Source organism: Lycorma delicatula, chromosome 1, assembly GCF_047948215.1.
Source record: "Lycorma delicatula isolate Av1 chromosome 1, ASM4794821v1, whole genome shotgun sequence".
Lineage (NCBI taxonomy): Eukaryota > Metazoa > Arthropoda > Insecta > Hemiptera > Fulgoridae > Lycorma > Lycorma delicatula.
Window position 1 is genome coordinate 149,891,129 of NC_134455.1, and position 18,868 is coordinate 149,909,996.

Consider the following 18,868-nt stretch of genomic DNA (forward strand, 5'->3'; position numbering starts at 1 on the left):
TCGAACCCGGGACCTCCGGATGAAAGGCCGAGATGATTCAAATTTACCGACGCCAAACAATATTGTTAACAGCCCATTTTACACCAGAAGATTCAACTAGTGACTTGAAGGAGCCCGAAGATATTATATTTTAAACGAGAATAAACGGGCATAGTAAATATTTTTCTCAGGAGTTCACATGAAAGATTTTCAATAGAAAGAGCAATTTTTACGTATCCTAACATACAAAAACTACGTTAGAAGTATAGCTGTACGAGTGTTCATGAATTAGTAACAGTGGAATGAAGAGAATAGCAGTTGAGCTCAGACCTATATCAGAAACTGACCTTTTCTAATACCACCGGGTTGGTCTAGTGGTTAACGCGTCTTCCCAAAATCAGCTGATTTGGAAGTCGAGAGTTACAGCGTTCAAGTCCTAGTAAAGCCAGTTAGTTATTTTTACACGGATTTGAATACTAGATCGTGGATACCGGTGTTCTTTGGTGGTTGGGTTTCAATTAACCACACATCTAAGGAATGGTCGAACTGAGAATGTACAAGACTACAGTCATACATATCATCCTCATTCATCCTCTGAAGAATTATCTAAACGGTAGTTACCGGAGGCTAAACAGGAAAAAGAAAGAAAGAAAGACCTTGTCTATTATCAGCGTTTATCACGTGAATTCCGGTTTGTTTGTACGCATAACCTACCAAGTAATATCATTTAAGTTGTAGGTACGAACATCCACATTATTTTAGTAAATTCATAAACAGTCAGCAAATCAGAAATTTAATTGTAGGTTATATAACTTTGCAACTTCCATAGATTTTAATCACTATATCAGTGTTATTATTATTTCATAAGCAACTTGATTGATTATGGAAGTTTAGGTTGAATCTTGTTTAATGCGCAGTATATGAAATTCTGACTGATGAAACTGTTGATATATTCAAAAAAATAAAGAATTGAAGAAGTAAGAATAACCAATCGGAAAACATGAAAAGCTGTGAAGTAATATTAAAAGGGATCTATTAATATAAAGACGATTGTGGATCATTTTTGTTTTTTAACATTAACAGTGTGAATTTAAATAAGTATGGTTTATTAACAGTGTATCATAAATTATTGTAGCTAAACAAATTCCTTATTAGCACAAATTTAACATGCTTTATATTTTTATATGTTTCTGTTAACGTACTGCATTCCGATTTTGGAGCCCAAATATCTGTATCAAAAATGAATTGAGGTACGTAAATTTTTTTCCTATTTGCATTTTAATTTCAACATATTAGTTACATCTTCATTTATTTAGTTAATGTATTTCAGAATGTATCTTTCCATCTGGTATTTATTTACCTTTATTTTCAGATTATTAGGTTAACTGCAGGTATTCATATTTTGTAGCACCCCCATCCTAGTTGTAGGAGTACTTTCATAAGCATTCCCATAAAAATATTTTATTACCTATTTTTAACTTGGTCATTTTTGAAAATGTTTTCAAGGTTCTTTTATATCACTACATTTCAAAAGCTTCTTTATTTGCCTGTCTGATTTTTCTACTGACAGTGCTATACAACATAATTTTTTTTTATATTTATAACATTCCAAAATTTATTTTCCATATTAACTAGTATCTTTTCTACATGATGGTTTTCTCCCTCTGTTAACTTGCCTTTAATGAAAACTTTACATTATATAATATCCTCTGCTTTTTACTGTCTAAATAACTACATTTGTCAATTTTAATTTATCCATCATGTTCACTTCACATATTATTTCTCATTGTTATTCATCATTTCACATTTATTACTTTTCTTTTACTATTCATAGAATTATACTTCCTCCTATCACTAATCATTTATTATAAAGAAATAATAATATCCATCTCTGTTAAACCAGACTGAGACTGTTTTTGCCTATGGCCAAAATTCTTTCTGTAAGAAAGGGTCTTATTATACTTTTCTAATGATTTTAATTAATTATAAACTAAAATAAAAGATCTGTCTAACTGTTTAAAAATTATGTTGAAAGTTATTTTCATAAACCAATATTTCCTTGTTGATTAGTTTTAAAATGATTGTAATAAATGCAGATTGAACAAAATCATAATAAGAGATAATAATTCCAGATCCAATTAAGACACATATTATTAAGAATCAGTTAATTTAAGTTCAGGCACAGTATGGTAATCTTCATTACAGGATATTATTGAGCTTCATCAACATTGTAAAGATCAAATTTCCATTAAACATAGAAACATATCAAACTTACTTCTGTTAGAAGTAAGGCCTGTGGTTTCTATGGTTTCTAATTGATTCCACTGATTGTTTGTCTACTTTATTTCTGTAGTTATGCATTGGAAACAATTTTGAGTACATTCTCTGTTTGTTGTTTGAGATTTCACAATCAATTTTTTGGTCTAATTATGAGATAGCTGACCCTCATATTTTATTTATCAGATTGCTGGAATGAGCTGATTTGATGAATGTACATCTCTGTACGTAGTCTTCTTGTATTGTTCAACACAGACTTTCAGTTTTTAAGTTACTCATAATTTGATTTTTTGCCTATGACTATACTATACTTCTAGGTTTAGTAACATTGAAATCTTCAAATTTTTCTTAGAAAGATGTCACGTATTGTGCACTGTTAGGATACATTATTCCATTGATAAACAAATTGACAAAATGCCTGTTAAGTTAATTGATGGAAAAGAAAAGAAACTAAGTTTTTCTTCAACCTAGTTGAAAGTCAATAAAATATGCCTAAATAATTTTAATTAGTATCCTAAAAATTATTTTCATGTTTGCTACACTACCTGTATATTTGTTTATACTATTATAAACTTTATGCTTTTTTTATAATTTTATATTATATGACACTGCTCTGATCAAGTTTTTCTTGATCCTTAAAGGCAAAAATTGGAGTTCTTTTGTTTATTACTCAATTACCAGCTCTATCCTTTCGTGATATGATGGATATAATTTATAATTATGTGCCGATTTATTTACATATTAGTACTAACTTATTTATTATTACTATCTTTTTAGTTTCTGTTAGATCACTATCACCTGCAAATCCTAATTTATTTTAAAGATTTGTTAATTATTATAAAGATTAGTTATTTCTCCCTTGGATCACAGGAAACACATTTTTCATGTTAACAATCCAACTTTGGTGTAAGTAAACATGGAAGTTGAAGCATAAAGCAAATCAGAATTTAATTACATAGTGTTTAACTGAATGACTAGTGGACTAGTGAATGAAAACAATATTTAGTTAATGAACTATTTGCTGAGAGAAAAACACATTGACCTGCAGTTCTTTTTATTTGGTATTCTATCTATATTTTACTCTTAATTAAAAGCCAGATAATGTAAAACATACAGAAGTAATTTTTCTACTGAGAAAATTCTTTGAATCATATTATGCCATGTTCCAGACTTTTATATGCCAGGTGATTCAAAAAGGACTTCACAACTTTAAAAGCATATAAAAATTTATTTAGATAACACACATTTGGTTTCAACTTACAGATTTCAATTGAGGTCTCATTTCATAGCAAAACACATAAATTTTTGATTCCCTTAGTTCATTACTACTGAATTCAGCCACCAGTGTTGTTAAAGATGGATACATTTACTGGTGTAGAATGTGCTCACTGTGTTTTGGTTTCACAATTTGCAGTCAGCAGCTGCAGTTCAACGTAATTTTCATAGAGAGTAAGCACAGAGCCTCCTAATAGGAATAAAATTTACTCTTGGCACCGAACCTTCATTGAGACAGGTTGTTCTGTTAAACATACAAAATCATCAGGATGCCCATGCATTCCTGAATCTGCTGTGGAACAACTCACAAAAAGCTTTTCACGTAGACCAAAGAAATCAGCTCAATATGCGTCATGTGAGCCTGACATTCCACAAACAACTGTTTGGCATGTATTACGTAAACGATTGCACTTGAAACCATACGAACTAATTATGGTTTAGCACATTACAGATGGTGACAAAGTTATTCAGCTGAAACCTGTTTGGATTTTGTGTGGAAATGATGAATAGAATTGCAGACAGTGTAATTTTTAGTGATGAGTCAACGTTTCACATCAGTGGCAAGGTGAACACCCATAACTGTCAAATATGGTTTAATGGAAACCCTCATGAAACTTTGCAGCACATTCGTGATAGCCCTATGGTCAATATATTTTGGCCCCAAGCAAACGAAGACTGCATGGCGGCCTGTTCTTCCAGGAGGCAACCGCAAATGGTATCATTTATCTGTGCATGCTTTAAAATTTTTTAATTTTGTTCATTGGCTGACCTTGCTTTGCTATAGAATATTTGGATTTTGTATGTTGTTATAAATTTTGTCTTTCGTATTATTTTGGGTAGGATTGTGTTAAATAGCAGCAGAAGGTAATTCATGTAGCATCTTTTTACTAAAATTAAGTAGAAAAGATTTCTTTTATATATTCTGGTTCTGATTTAATCATAAATCTTTTCAGTTGAAAAATTTTTGTCATATTAATTATACATTATATTTCAGATTTTTTTTAATAGTTCCTCTAGATTCTTTTCCAAAAGTCTTCTAAGCAGACATATTATTGCAATACATATTTTTACAAAGCTTTTACAATTTTTGTGTTTGAAAAATGCAAGATTAAAAATAAATAATGCATCTTTTTTTATAGGATGAATAATATTTTTTTTTTTGTAAATTATGAATAAAGAGGCACTTGATTGTTTAATTAAATAAGGTTTTCTGTAATTTTTATAGAAATTATTTTTAACAAATTCTCCTCTAATAGATCAATTTTATTTGTTCTAATCAACACTTGGAAAATTTTAAGTTATCATTTGCCTATTAAGTACCAAACAATACACTTACAAAATAGTAACCCTTGTCTAGTTGTAAAAAATATTTAAAAAAATAACTTTTAATAAATTATTTTGAGTAATTTTTTAAGCAATAAGATTTATGCAGAATAAAAAGCACATTAAGCAGTTCCTTTTTACATTCTCTGGGTGTATATTCCATTCTCTGGGAGCAGACTGAAGAACTAAGGAAATAATTTAGGAATTTCAAAGTAGAATGATTACCTTTTATGACTACCATAAAAAATTTATTCAAGAAATGAGCAATGTTGATGTTACAGGCATTGGCCTTGAATGGATTCAAAACTGTATGTCAAATTGCAAATAATTTCATACAAATGTCAGTTTGTACATCAAAATCAATCATATAACAAGTAATGTAAATTAAAAATATTTATGTAGAATCTCTAGTATTCAGTTACTGGAGTATCTTAGGAATATTTCTTGGTTCACTTTTCTTCATATGTGTTGTTGACTGATGCAATTCTACAAGACAGTCTTATTCAATTTGCAGATGGTACATGCTTATTAATTACAGATACAAATAATATTAATTTGAAGACTTATGCATTGTTGTTATTAAATGAAGTAACTTAACGTTTATTGGGGTGTCATTGAATCATTTAAAAATTGTTTATAGAAATATTTATTGTGGTTATAAGAAGAATTAATGTAGATTTATTTTTGGTTTATGATCAGTTAAATAAAATAGTTGCAAAATTTTTGACATAGTGGAGTAAAATTGGCAGGACTGTGTGGATCACATAGCAAATATGCTAATCTCCAGTTTACAGCCATCAAGAAATTTTTTCCAGCTGGAAAACAATTTATCAACTGTGTGTTATATAGCTTTTGTATTCACTGAATACATATTTAATTTATTTTTCTAACATTGATCCTTTGAAGACCCATATCCCCTCTATACTAATAATTCAAATATGTATGATTCAACGTGATCCACCTAAGTACAAAAAATAAATAAAATAAAATGACACAACTTATTTTTTAATATGATTCCTACAAAAGTACTTTCGCATTAACCCGCTTCTTCAGGTTTACAGTTAAAAATTGAATGCTGTTGTTACTTTTGTATCCATACAATAAGTTGTATGCGTATATTTCAGGTTAATTGTCTGTAAAGCGTGCAGAATGAAAATAACTGAGATAATATAGAAAAAAAATTGAAAAATGATTTTGTTAAAAATTTGACAAAATTTGAATTTTGACAGTGTCATCTGAGTGATAAGTGATGCTCATGAAGTGAATGTTGATTCCATTCATTGTAAACTTATAAAGCTGCTTCAAAGAGATTGCAGATGGGGAACAACCCATTGATATTTAACTGATTGTATTAAAGCAAGCTGCTATTCCTAGTATTTGTTGAAGTTTTGGCATTATGTAAAAGTCGATATTCAGTGATAAACATGAGTTCAGAGTGGTACTACATTTGTAATTTCTTACCTTTGTGAAGCTATTTTTAGTAGTTGCACGTAACTAACCAAGGTACACAGCTAATCTTAATACTGAAAAAGAAAGGCATGTCGAGCTATAGAAAATTATCACACTAAGAAGTACATCCATCTGTACAGAACTTCCAAATGTTGTACACACTATAAAAGAATTTTTTGTCCAGGATTTATTAATGTTCTTTTTTATGTTCATGAAACAAAAATAAATAGTTATGTATAAAAATGTTTTGTTTTTAATTACTTGAAAGTTAGAATTTTTAGTGAAAAAAAAAATTTTCTTGTGCATGAAAGGGATGATGATACATACATTTAAACTATTATAAAACATAACAATTCTTGGCACATTCACACACTCACATATTTACAAAACTTATGCATATGCTTGTTTAAAATATACACTTATATATACAATCTGATGTATATGTAGATAGGAGATTAAGTACTAGTTAACAGAACACGAAGAGCACAAGACTGAACATTTAGTCAATGCTTTTCAAATACTGGCTGTTGTTTCTTAGGCCTAAAGTGTGAAAGACATTGGCTGCTGTAATCAGTAAAAAAGAGAAAGTGAAATCCTTGTAAAGACAGTGCACCTCAAGTTACTATTTGATGTATCTCCAACAAATGTTTGTTCAAACTTTAGTATGCAGTGAGGATCGATGAGGTACTTCATGAAAATCACTTTTACAAAAATACAATACTTGCATGGTAGAAATTCCACTATCACCTAATTGTAAATGAAATAGTTTCATTGATGAAGTTCTTCTATTCTGTCAATATTTTTTTTTGCTAAGTTGTACTTAACATGAGGAATATGCATGTTATATACATAGTTTTGATATATTGAACATCTTTATGAACAGGAATGCTCATGGCCATATACTGGGGCTTTGTAACAGAATTCTATAGTAACCAAAATTTTCATTTTTGAGGTGGTACATCATTTTCCAGTCCATGTTTTGTTAGAAGGCACTGTAATTCAAGACATGTCGTGGCATACTTGATGCATCTACACACTAGGGTGTAGTAGTAGTTTAGGGCTTAAAGTGACAGGCGCAGGGTCTTTTCTCTTCCGCGAGTAAGCTTTTAGTTTAGTTCCTGAGGGCAATGTGGTAGCATTAGGTGTCAGCTGTCTTCTTCAGAAGGCAGAACTCAATTACTATCTCTCGTGGCGGATTACTGATGTCGATGTCCCTCGGGGCTTCTGCATCGGTGGCATCTCACGTGGCCGGGCTGAACACTGTGGAATGTAATCAGTTTGATGGCAAGAAGATGTCCTCCGTTAAAGCCATTGCTGGCAAGGAACGGAGGGGATGGTGTAGCGACCTGACACGCTACGAGGCGGGATCTTCTACCCTCGGGGGGGAAATGAAATGTAATTCAAGACAGTGTTAGATGTTACTTTTTTTCCTAATCCATTGAATAGCATTACAAAACGTATACACCATATCTGTGTGATTTGTTGCTTAAATATGCTAATGCTTCTTAGCTAAGTTTGCATCAAAATTCAGTTATTTTCATACAATGGTGAATGAAAATATCTTTATTCTTTTCTCATTTCCAAACAAACAATATCCCAAATAGATTTGTAATTGATGAAAGCATCTCATTATCCCAAAATATAAACTTTTAAATACTTATTTCAATGAATAAATGATTAAATTAAATCTTACAGAAACTGAAAATTAAATGTTTGAAACTTTTTAAATGCTACATGTGAATTGTTACAGCATTTGGATTAAGACCGAATATGTATGCTAAAATTCTACAGATTCTTAATGAGATCTCGGCTAGATTATGCCTCAGCTGTTGGTTACTTCTTCAAATGATCAGCTCTTAGATTGTTGAATTCTGATTCTAACTTTCTTTAACTTATTACAATTGGTTTACAGTCTATTCCTGAAGTTAAAATTTTAGCAAAGAGTGGTGAGTTTACTCCCAGATCAAGTGCCTACATCAGCATTTCTCAACCTTTCACGACCCAATTTTCAATTATAATTTAACTGTACCACTCCTCTCATACAATTACAGTGTATTCAATAATAATGTATTTTGATGCTAAAGCTACACTACAACCTTAATTAAAAACCTTACAAATTACCAAGAATAAGTAAATTTATTGATATTTAGCAACATCAATCTCTGCTGCATTTACAAAACCAAAATTGATGCCTCTCTATTGCTCTGTGTCTTACATCCATCATATTGGACATTCTCAAAGCTTTACAAGAAGTTCCGCTTTCTCTCGAACATTCTGAAATGTCTGCACAAACATATATAAATGCTGTGCCTTGTTCAATTCCAGCCAGTCTCAGTAGAGTCAATCCGAGTCGTGTTAATTGCAATTCACATTATTAAATATTCACGACAGTAGCTTTATACAGAATCATGGATAAATTTTTAAGCAAGCATAAGACTATATTGAAGCACAATGCACGCACAGACAAGCGTGGTTTCGAAAAAAAAAATTTCAAGAATCCTTAAATTTTTGGGTAAATGAAGAAGAAAGGCCCCTGTGTTTCATTTGCTCAAAAATTTTGGCAGCAGACAGTATGAAACCTAATAAACTTAAACAACATTTGGAAACACTTCATACTGAGTATGTAAACAAACTGAGAATTCTTCTAATTAAAATAAAAATAATATGAAAAGCAAACATCATTTTTAAAAAAACTTTGTGAATGAAAAGTGAGATTCAAATGGCTCTTGATCAGTGTTTCTCATTTCTTGAAGTCCTGGGATTAGGATTTTTTGTTTATCCATTATGTCTGTTAGAGGTTTTAGTTTGCCAAGTTGAGTTAGAGAATTAATGTTGTGAGTGGGAATGTAGTTTATTTGCTTATATTTTATCCTCAATTTTGAAGTTGTGTTGTTTTTGGGTGTTTCCAAACGCTCCGATTTGTTGTTATCTTTTAAGCAGCTGCCCACCCGATCCGAGTGCAGCCTTCTCTGCTATTTACCAGACGGTGGTTTTTTTTCAGACGGTGGAGTAATAAATTTCTGACTACTCATCACATGTCAATGATATCTGATAGGCCCATACGTTTTAGAAGGAATTCTTAACTGCATTTCATATGATTGAAAATTATTTTATCTGCCATTTTACGACAAGTTGGAGTTCCAGCTCATTTTGCTCAGTCAGTAATGTAATTTTTTAATTAATATTTTGAAGAGCAGTGGAATAATAAGAATTCTGAAATTCAGTGGCAGCCCAGAAGTCCAAACTGAGCAACCTGTTATAACTCCCTTTGGGACCTAATCAAAGAAAAAACTCCCACTTCAGACTAAAGAACGTTGATGATCTGAAAACTGCTGCCAAGAAAATGCTTTAATGATTGATTCTTCAATATCGAAGATAATACCTAAACCCCCTCAGTTTTATTCATCACTTGGCGACTGTGTGGACAATGTAGGAACATATACAGATGTAATTTATATATTCACAACAACAATTCATATTTATTTCTTAATATGAAACATAGACTTTTTAGCCTTAATATAGAAGCACAATTTTATTTTTTTAAAAAGCTAATCCTTTCTGATTTACTTTTTTTTATTATAAGTTGTTAAAGAATTATCGCTTTAATAAAGAAATAGAACTGTCATAATTCTGTTAAAAAAATTTCTCAATAAGTCAAACAAAAAATTCTCAAACTAGAAAAAAAGAAAAGTTATCTACAAGAAGCCGTGAAAAAATGAATTCCATAAATTTATAATCTAGTAACTTCTACAAAATTCCTGCAGCCAAATTTAAAAGCAATGGGTTTGGAACTTTGAATATTCAGGAACTCCTTGACATATACAAGAATTATTCATTTTTTTATTTATCAAGAGTTTGCAAAAATAAAACTATTTATTGTGCGAGTTAATGTATTCTTTATGCATAAAAAGAGAAGTGGTGTAACATTTGGTGAACTTTCACAAGTTAATGATTTTTGACTTGGAAGAAAAAGTATTTATATATTAAATAAATATATTACCTATTCTTATCAATGCATGATTAAATATTTTATAGTTAATATTAGGAATGTATAAGGTGCTGCTGCACAAATATCAAAAAGATATGATCAGCATTGATATGCTTGATGAAAGCAGTATTACAAAACACAAAATTAATAAAGAAAAAAATATATTAATGCATAAAAATAATAATTTATTAAATAACAATAATGCAATTATGTAAAATGATAAATAAATAAAATGAAAATAGAATAAATAACAATTTTTAAGGTAAACAACAATAAAAATTAATTTGTAAGAAAATAATAGAGTACATATTACATATACCTTAAATGAGGTTGTAGAAAATTCTGTAATATAGAAGAAATAAATAGTGCTTAGTTACTTAATTCATAAAATAGAAATCTAAGAATAACCTTCCTGATTTCGCAACGTGAAAATAATTTTGTTGTCTTACACTTACAATAAAGAGGAAATTGATACAATATATATTTTTTTATTTAAAAATATGTGGGATTCTTTTTTCACTTGAAAATGAGTACGTTAGTGATGTGGTTTTTCATTTCGAAAAAGTATTCATTTTTAATTTGACAAAGTTGGTCGACGTGTTCATTTTTTTCTTTTACTTCAGGGGCCAACATTCGGCATTGTAGGCATTACTTCAGAGGATGAGAGATGGATGATTTGTAGCGTGTGGGAAGATTATATACCTGACCGGGATTCGAACCTGGGATCTCCGGATGAAAGGCCGAGATGATTCAAATTTACCGACGCCAAACAATACTGTTAACAGCCCATTTTACGCCAGAAGATTCAACTACTGACTTGAAGGAGCCCGAAGATATATTTTAAAGGAGAATAAACGGGCATAGTAAATATTTTTCTCAGGAGTTCACATGAAAGATTTTCAATAGAAAGAGCTATTTTTACACATCCTAACATACAATAACTACGTTAGAAGTATAGCTGTACGAGTGTTCATGAATTAGTAACAGTGGAATGAAGAGGATATCAGTTGAGCTCAGACCGATATCAGAAACTGACCCTGTCTATTATCAGTGTTTATCACGTGAATTCCGGTTTGTTTGTACGCATAACCTACCAAGTAATATCATTTAAGTTGTAGGTATGAACATCCACATTATTTTAGTAAATTCATAAACAGTCAGCAAATCAGAAATTTAATTGTAGGTTATTTAACTTTGCAACTTCCATAGATCTTAATCACTACATCACTGTTATTGTTTCATAAGCAACTTGATTGATTATGGAAGTTTAGATTGAATCTTGTATAATGCGCAGAATATGAAATTCTGACTGATGAAACTGTTGATATATTCAAAAAAATAATGAATTGAAGAGGTAAGAATAACCAATCGGAAAACATGAAAATCTATGAAGTAATATTAAATGGGATCTATTAATATAAAGACGATTGTGGATCATTTTTGTTTTTTAACATTAACAGTGTGAATTTAAATAAGTATGGTTTATTAACAGTGTGTATCATAAATTTTTGTAGACAAACAAATTCCGTATTACCAAAATTTAACATGCCTTATATTTTGATATGTTTGTGTTAACGTACTGCATTCGGATTTTGGAGACCATTCCTGTATCAAAAATGAATTGAGGTATGTAAATTTTTTTTCCTATTTGCATTTTAATTTCAACATATTAGTTACATCTTCATTTATTTAGTTAATGTATTTCAGAATGTATCTTTCCATCTGGTATTTATTTACCTTTATTTTCAGATTATTAGGTTAACTGCGTGTATTCATATGTTGTAGGAGTACTTTCATAAGCATTCCCATAAAAATATTTTATTACCTATTTTTAACTTGGTCATTTTGAAAATGTTTTCAAGGTTCTTCTATATCACTACATTTCAAAAGCTTCTTTATTTGCCTGTCTGATTTTTCTACTGACAGTGCTATACAACATAATTTTTTTTATATTTATAGCATTCCAAAATTTATTTTCCATATTAACTAGTATCTTTTCTACATGATGGTTTTCTCCCTCTGTTAACTTGCCTTTAATGAAAACTTTACATTATATAATATCCTCTGCTTTTTACTGTCTAAATAACTACATTTGTCAATTTTAATTTATCCATCATGTTCACTTCACATATTATTTCTCATTGTTATTCATCATTTCACATTTATTACTTTTCTTTTACTATTCATAGAATTATACTTCCTCCTATCACTAATCATTTATTATAAAGAAATAATAATATCCATCTCTGTTAAACCAGACTGAGACTGTTTTTGCCTATGGCCAAAATTCTTTCTGTAAGAAAGGGTCTTATTATACTTTTCTAATGATTTTAATTAATTATAAACTAAAATAAAAGATCTGTCTAACTGTTTAAAAATTATGTTGAAAGTTATTTTCATAAACCAATATTTCCTTGTTGATTAGTTTTAAAATGATTGTAATAAATGCAGATTGAACAAAATCATAATAAGAGATAATAATTCCAGATCCAATTAAGACACATATTATTAAGAATCAGTTAATTTAAGTTCAGGCACAGTATGGTAATCTTCATTACAGGATATTATTGAGCTTCATCAACATTGTAAAGATCAAATTTCCATTAAACATAGAAACATATCAAACTTACTTCTGTTAGAAGTAAGGCCTGTGGTTTCTATGGTTTCTAATTGATTCCACTGATTGTTTGTCTACTTTATTTCTGTAGTTATGCATTGGAAACAATTTTGAGTACATTCTCTGTTTGTTGTTTGAGATTTCACAATCAATTTTTTGGTCTAATTATGAGATAGCTGACCCTCATATTTTATTTATCAGATTGCTGGAATGAGCTGATTTGATGAATGTACATCTCTGTACGTAGTCTTCTTGTATTGTTCAACACAGACTTTCAGTTTTTAAGTTACTCATAATTTGATTTTTTGCCTATGACTATACTATACTTCTAGGTTTAGTAACATTGAAATCTTCAAATTTTTCTTAGAAAGATGTCACGTATTGTGCACTGTTAGGATACATTATTCCATTGATAAACAAATTGACAAAATGCCTGTTAAGTTAATTGATGGAAAAGAAAAGAAACTAAGTTTTTCTTCAACCTAGTTGAAAGTCAATAAAATATGCCTAAATAATTTTAATTAGTATCCTAAAAATTATTTTCATGTTTGCTACACTACCTGTATATTTGTTTATACTATTATAAACTTTATGCTTTTTTTATAATTTTATATTATATGACACTGCTCTGATCAAGTTTTTCTTGATCCTTAAAGGCAAAAATTGGAGTTCTTTTGTTTATTACTCAATTACCAGCTCTATCCTTTCGTGATATGATGGATATAATTTATAATTATGTGCCGATTTATTTACATATTAGTACTAACTTATTTATTATTACTATCTTTTTAGTTTCTGTTAGATCACTATCACCTGCAAATCCTAATTTATTTTAAAGATTTGTTAATTATTATAAAGATTAGTTATTTCTCCCTTGGATCACAGGAAACACATTTTTCATGTTAACAATCCAACTTTGGTGTAAGTAAACATGGAAGTTGAAGCATAAAGCAAATCAGAATTTAATTACATAGTGTTTAACTGAATGACTAGTGGACTAGTGAATGAAAACAATATTTAGTTAATGAACTATTTGCTGAGAGAAAAACACATTGACCTGCAGTTCTTTTTATTTGGTATTCTATCTATATTTTACTCTTAATTAAAAGCCAGATAATGTAAAACATACAGAAGTAATTTTTCTACTGAGAAAATTCTTTGAATCATATTATGCCATGTTCCAGACTTTTATATGCCAGGTGATTCAAAAAGGACTTCACAACTTTAAAAGCATATAAAAATTTATTTAGATAACACACATTTGGTTTCAACTTACAGATTTCAATTGAGGTCTCATTTCATAGCAAAACACATAAATTTTTGATTCCCTTAGTTCATTACTACTGAATTCAGCCACCAGTGTTGTTAAAGATGGATACATTTACTGGTGTAGAATGTGCTCACTGTGTTTTGGTTTCACAATTTGCAGTCAGCAGCTGCAGTTCAACGTAATTTTCATAGAGAGTAAGCACAGAGCCTCCTAATAGGAATAAAATTTACTCTTGGCACCGAACCTTCATTGAGACAGGTTGTTCTGTTAAACATACAAAATCATCAGGATGCCCATGCATTCCTGAATCTGCTGTGGAACAACTCACAAAAAGCTTTTCACGTAGACCAAAGAAATCAGCTCAATATGCGTCATGTGAGCCTGACATTCCACAAACAACTGTTTGGCATGTATTACGTAAACGATTGCACTTGAAACCATACGAACTAATTATGGTTTAGCACATTACAGATGGTGACAAAGTTATTCAGCTGAAACCTGTTTGGATTTTGTGTGGAAATGATGGATAGAATTGCAGACAGTGTAATTTTTAGTGATGAGTCAACGTTTCACATCAGTGGCAAGGTGAACACCCATAACTGTCAAATATGGTTTAATGGAAACCCTCATGAAACTTTGCAGCACATTCGTGATAGCCCTATGGTCAATATATTTTGGCCCCAAGCAAACGAAGACTGCATGGCGGCCTGTTCTTCCAGGAGGCAACCGCAAATGGTATCATTTATCTGTGCATGCTTTAAAATTTTTTAATTTTGTTCATTGGCTGACCTTGCTTTGCTATAGAATATTTGGATTTTGTATGTTGTTATAAATTTTGTCTTTCATATTATTTTGGGTAGGATTGTGTTAAATAGCAGCAGAAGGTAATTCATGTAGCATCTTTTTACTAAAATTAAGTAGAAAAGATTTCTTTTATATATTCTGGTTCTGATTTAATCATAAATCTTTTCAGTTGAAAAATTTTTGTCATATTAATTATACATTATATTTCAGATTTTTTTTAATAGTTCCTCTAGATTCTTTTCCAAAAGTCTTCTAAGCAGACATATTATTGCAATACATATTTTTACAAAGCTTTTACAATTTTTGTGTTTGAAAAATGCAAGATTAAAAATAAATAATGCATCTTTTTTTATAGGATGAATAATATTTTTTTTTTGTAAATTATGAATAAAGAGGCACTTGATTGTTTAATTAAATAAGGTTTTCTGTAATTTTTATAGAAATTATTTTTAACAAATTCTCCTCTAATAGATCAATTTTATTTGTTCTAATCAACACTTGGAAAATTTTAAGTTATCATTTGCCTATTAAGTACCAAACAATACACTTACAAAATAGTAACCCTTGTCTAGTTGTAAAAAATATTTAAAAAAATAACTTTTAATAAATTATTTTGAGTAATTTTTTAAGCAATAAGATTTATGCAGAATAAAAAGCACATTAAGCAGTTCCTTTTTACATTCTCTGGGTGTATATTCCATTCTCTGGGAGCAGACTGAAGAACTAAGGAAATAATTTAGGAATTTCAAAGTAGAATGATTACCTTTTATGACTACCATAAAAAATTTATTCAAGAAATGAGCAATGTTGATGTTACAGGCATTGGCCTTGAATGGATTCAAAACTGTATGTCAAATTGCAAATAATTTCATACAAATTTCAGTTTGTACATCAAAATCAATCATATAACAAGTAATGTAAATTAAAAATATTTATGTCGAATCTTTAGTATTCACTTACTGGAGTATCTTAGGAATATTTCTTGGTTCACTTTTCTTCATATGTGTTGATGACTGATGCAATTCTACAAGGCAGTCTTATTCAATTTGCAGATGGTACATCCTTATTAATTACAGATACAAATAATATTAATTTGAAGACTTATGCATTGTTGCTATTAAATGAAGTAACTCAATGTTTATTGGGGTGTCATTGAATCAGTTAAAAATTGTTTATAAAAATATATATTGTGGTTATAAGAAGAATTAATGTAGATTTATTTTTGGTTTATGGTCAGTTAAATAAAATAGTTGAAAATTTTTGACATAGTGGAGTAAAATTGGCAGGACTGTGTGGATCACATAGCAAATATGCTAATCTCCAGTTTACAGCCATCAAGAAATTTTTTCCAGCTGGAAAACAATTTATCAACTGTGTGTTATATAGCTTTTGTATTCACTGAATACATATTTAATTTATTTTTCTAACATTGATCCTTTGAAGACCCATATCACCTCTATACTAATAATTCAAATATGTATGATTCAACGTGATCCACCTAAGTACAAAAAATAAATTAAATAAAATGACACACCTTATTTTTTAATATGATTCCTACAAAAGTACTTTCGCATTAACCCGCTTCTTCAGTTTTACAGTTAAAAATCGAATGCTGTTGTTACTTTTGTATCCACTCAATAAATTGTATGCGTATATTTCAGGTTAATTGTCTGTAAAGCGAGCAGAATGAAAATAATAACTGAGATAATATAGAAAAAAAATTGAAAAATGATTTTGTTAAAAATTTGACAAAATTTGAATTTTGACAAGTGTCATCTGAGTGATAAGTGAAGCTCATGAAGTGAATGTAGATTCCATTCATTGTAAACTTATAAAGCTGCTTCAAAGAGATTGCAGATGGGGAACAACCCATTGATATTTGAACTGATTGTATTAAAGCAAGCTGCTATTCCTAGTATTTGTTGAAGTTTTGGCATTATGTAAAAGTCGATATTCAGTGATAAACATGAGTTCAGAGTGTGCTACATTTGTAATTTCTTACCTTTGTGAAGCTATTTTTAGTAGTTGCACGTAACTAACCAAGGTATACAGCTAATCTTAATACTGAAAAAGAAAGGCATGTCGAGCTATAGAAAATTATTACTCTAAGAAGTACATCCATCTGTACAGAACTTCCAAAAGATGTACACACTATAAAAGAATTTTTTGTCCAGGATTTATTAATGTTCTTTTTTATGTTCATGAAACAAAAATAAATAGTTATGTATAAAAATGTTTTGTTTTTAATTACTTGAAAGTTAGAATTTTTGTGAAAAAAAAATTATCTTGTGCATGAAAGGGATGATGATACATACATTTAAACTATTATAAAACATAACAATTCTTGGCACATTCACACACTCACATATTCGCAAAACTTATGCATATGCTTGTAAACTATACACTTATATATACAGACTGGTGTTTATGTAGATAGGAGATTAGGTACTAGTTAACAGAACATGAAGAGCACAAGACTGAACATTTAGTCAATGCTTTTCAAATACTGGCTGTTGTTTTCTTAGGCCTTTTGGCCTACAGCATTTGGATTCAGACCGAATATGTATGCTAAAGTTCTACAGATTCTTAATGAGATCTCGGCTGGATTATGGCTCAGCTGTTGGTTACTTCTCCAAATGATCAGCTCTTAGATTGTTGAATTCTGATTCTAACTTTCTTTAACTTATTACAATTGGTTTACAGTCTATTCCTGAAGTTAGAATTTTAGCAAAGAGTGGTGAGTTTACTCCCAGATCAACTGCTTACATCAGCATTTCTCAACCTTTCACGACCCAATTTTCAATTATAATTTTAACCGTACCACTCCTCTCGTACAATTACAGTGTATTCAATAATAATGTATTTTGATGCTAAAGCTACACTACAACCTTAATTAAAAACCAAAAACCTTACAAATTACCAAGAATAAGTAATATTATTGATATTTAGCAATATCAATCTGCTGCATTGACAAAACCAGAATTGATGCCTCTCTATTGCTCTGTGTCTTACATCCATCATATTGGACATTCTCACAGCTTTACAAGAAGTTCTGATTTCTCTCGAACATTCTGAAATGTCTGCACAAACATATATAAATGCTGTGCCTTGTTCAATTCCACTCCAGTCTCAGTCGAGTCAATCCGAGTCATGTTAATTGCAATTCACATTATTAAATATTCACAGCAGTTGCTTTATACAGAATCATGGATAAATTTTTAAGCAAGCATAAGACTATATTGAAGCACAATGCATGCACAGACAAGCGTGGTTCTGAAAAAAAAAAAATTTCAAGAATACTTAAATTTTTGAGTAAATGAAGAAGAAAGGCCCCTGTGTTTCATTTGCTCAAAAATTTTGGCAGCAGACAGTATGAAACCTAATAAACTTAAACAACATTTGGAAACACTTCATACTGAGTATGTAAACAAACTGAGAATTCTTCTAATTAAAATTAAAATAATATGAAAAGCAAACATCATTTTTAAAAACTTTTTGAATGAAAAGCTTTATTTGCCTCTTACAAAGTTTCATATAAAGTAGGCAGATGTAAAATCACTCACACCATTGGTGAAGAGCTTATTTTGCCAGCTGCAATTGAGGTTGTAGAAACTGTGTTTGAAGGTAATTTTGCCAAATAATTGCAGTCCATACTGCTGTCAAATGATACTGTTGTCCATCGAATTGGTGTATAGCTGAAGATCTAGAACATCAGCTTTACAGGAAGTTGTGTGACAAATTGTTTTCAATTCAGCTTGATGAGGTAGCAGATAGCAACAAAGGTTACGCAGGTTTCATTGCCTGTGTTCGATTTTGTGATGGTATGTGAGCAGCAGAAGAATTACTTTTCTCAAACCAACAAAACTCAAAGCAGCATCTCTCACAT

At 30.1% G+C, this 18,868-nt stretch overlaps 1 protein-coding gene across 4 annotated transcripts in view; it reads left to right on the plus strand.

The window, feature by feature from the left end:
- Nucleotides 1–736: 736 nt before the first annotated feature.
- The window catches only part of LOC142324053 (zinc transporter ZIP2-like), a 69,237-nt gene continuing 51,105 nt past the window's right edge, over nucleotides 737–18,868 (plus strand). Inside the window, exon 1 of one of the 4 annotated variants that reach the window (XM_075364681.1) lies at nucleotides 737–1,229. The gene's annotated coding sequence lies outside the window, so the exon portion shown is untranslated. Of the gene's footprint in view, nucleotides 1,230–10,923; nucleotides 11,918–18,868 lie in introns of those variants that run through there. The other 3 variants (XM_075364690.1, XM_075364672.1, XM_075364663.1) reach the window with 3 other exon arrangements.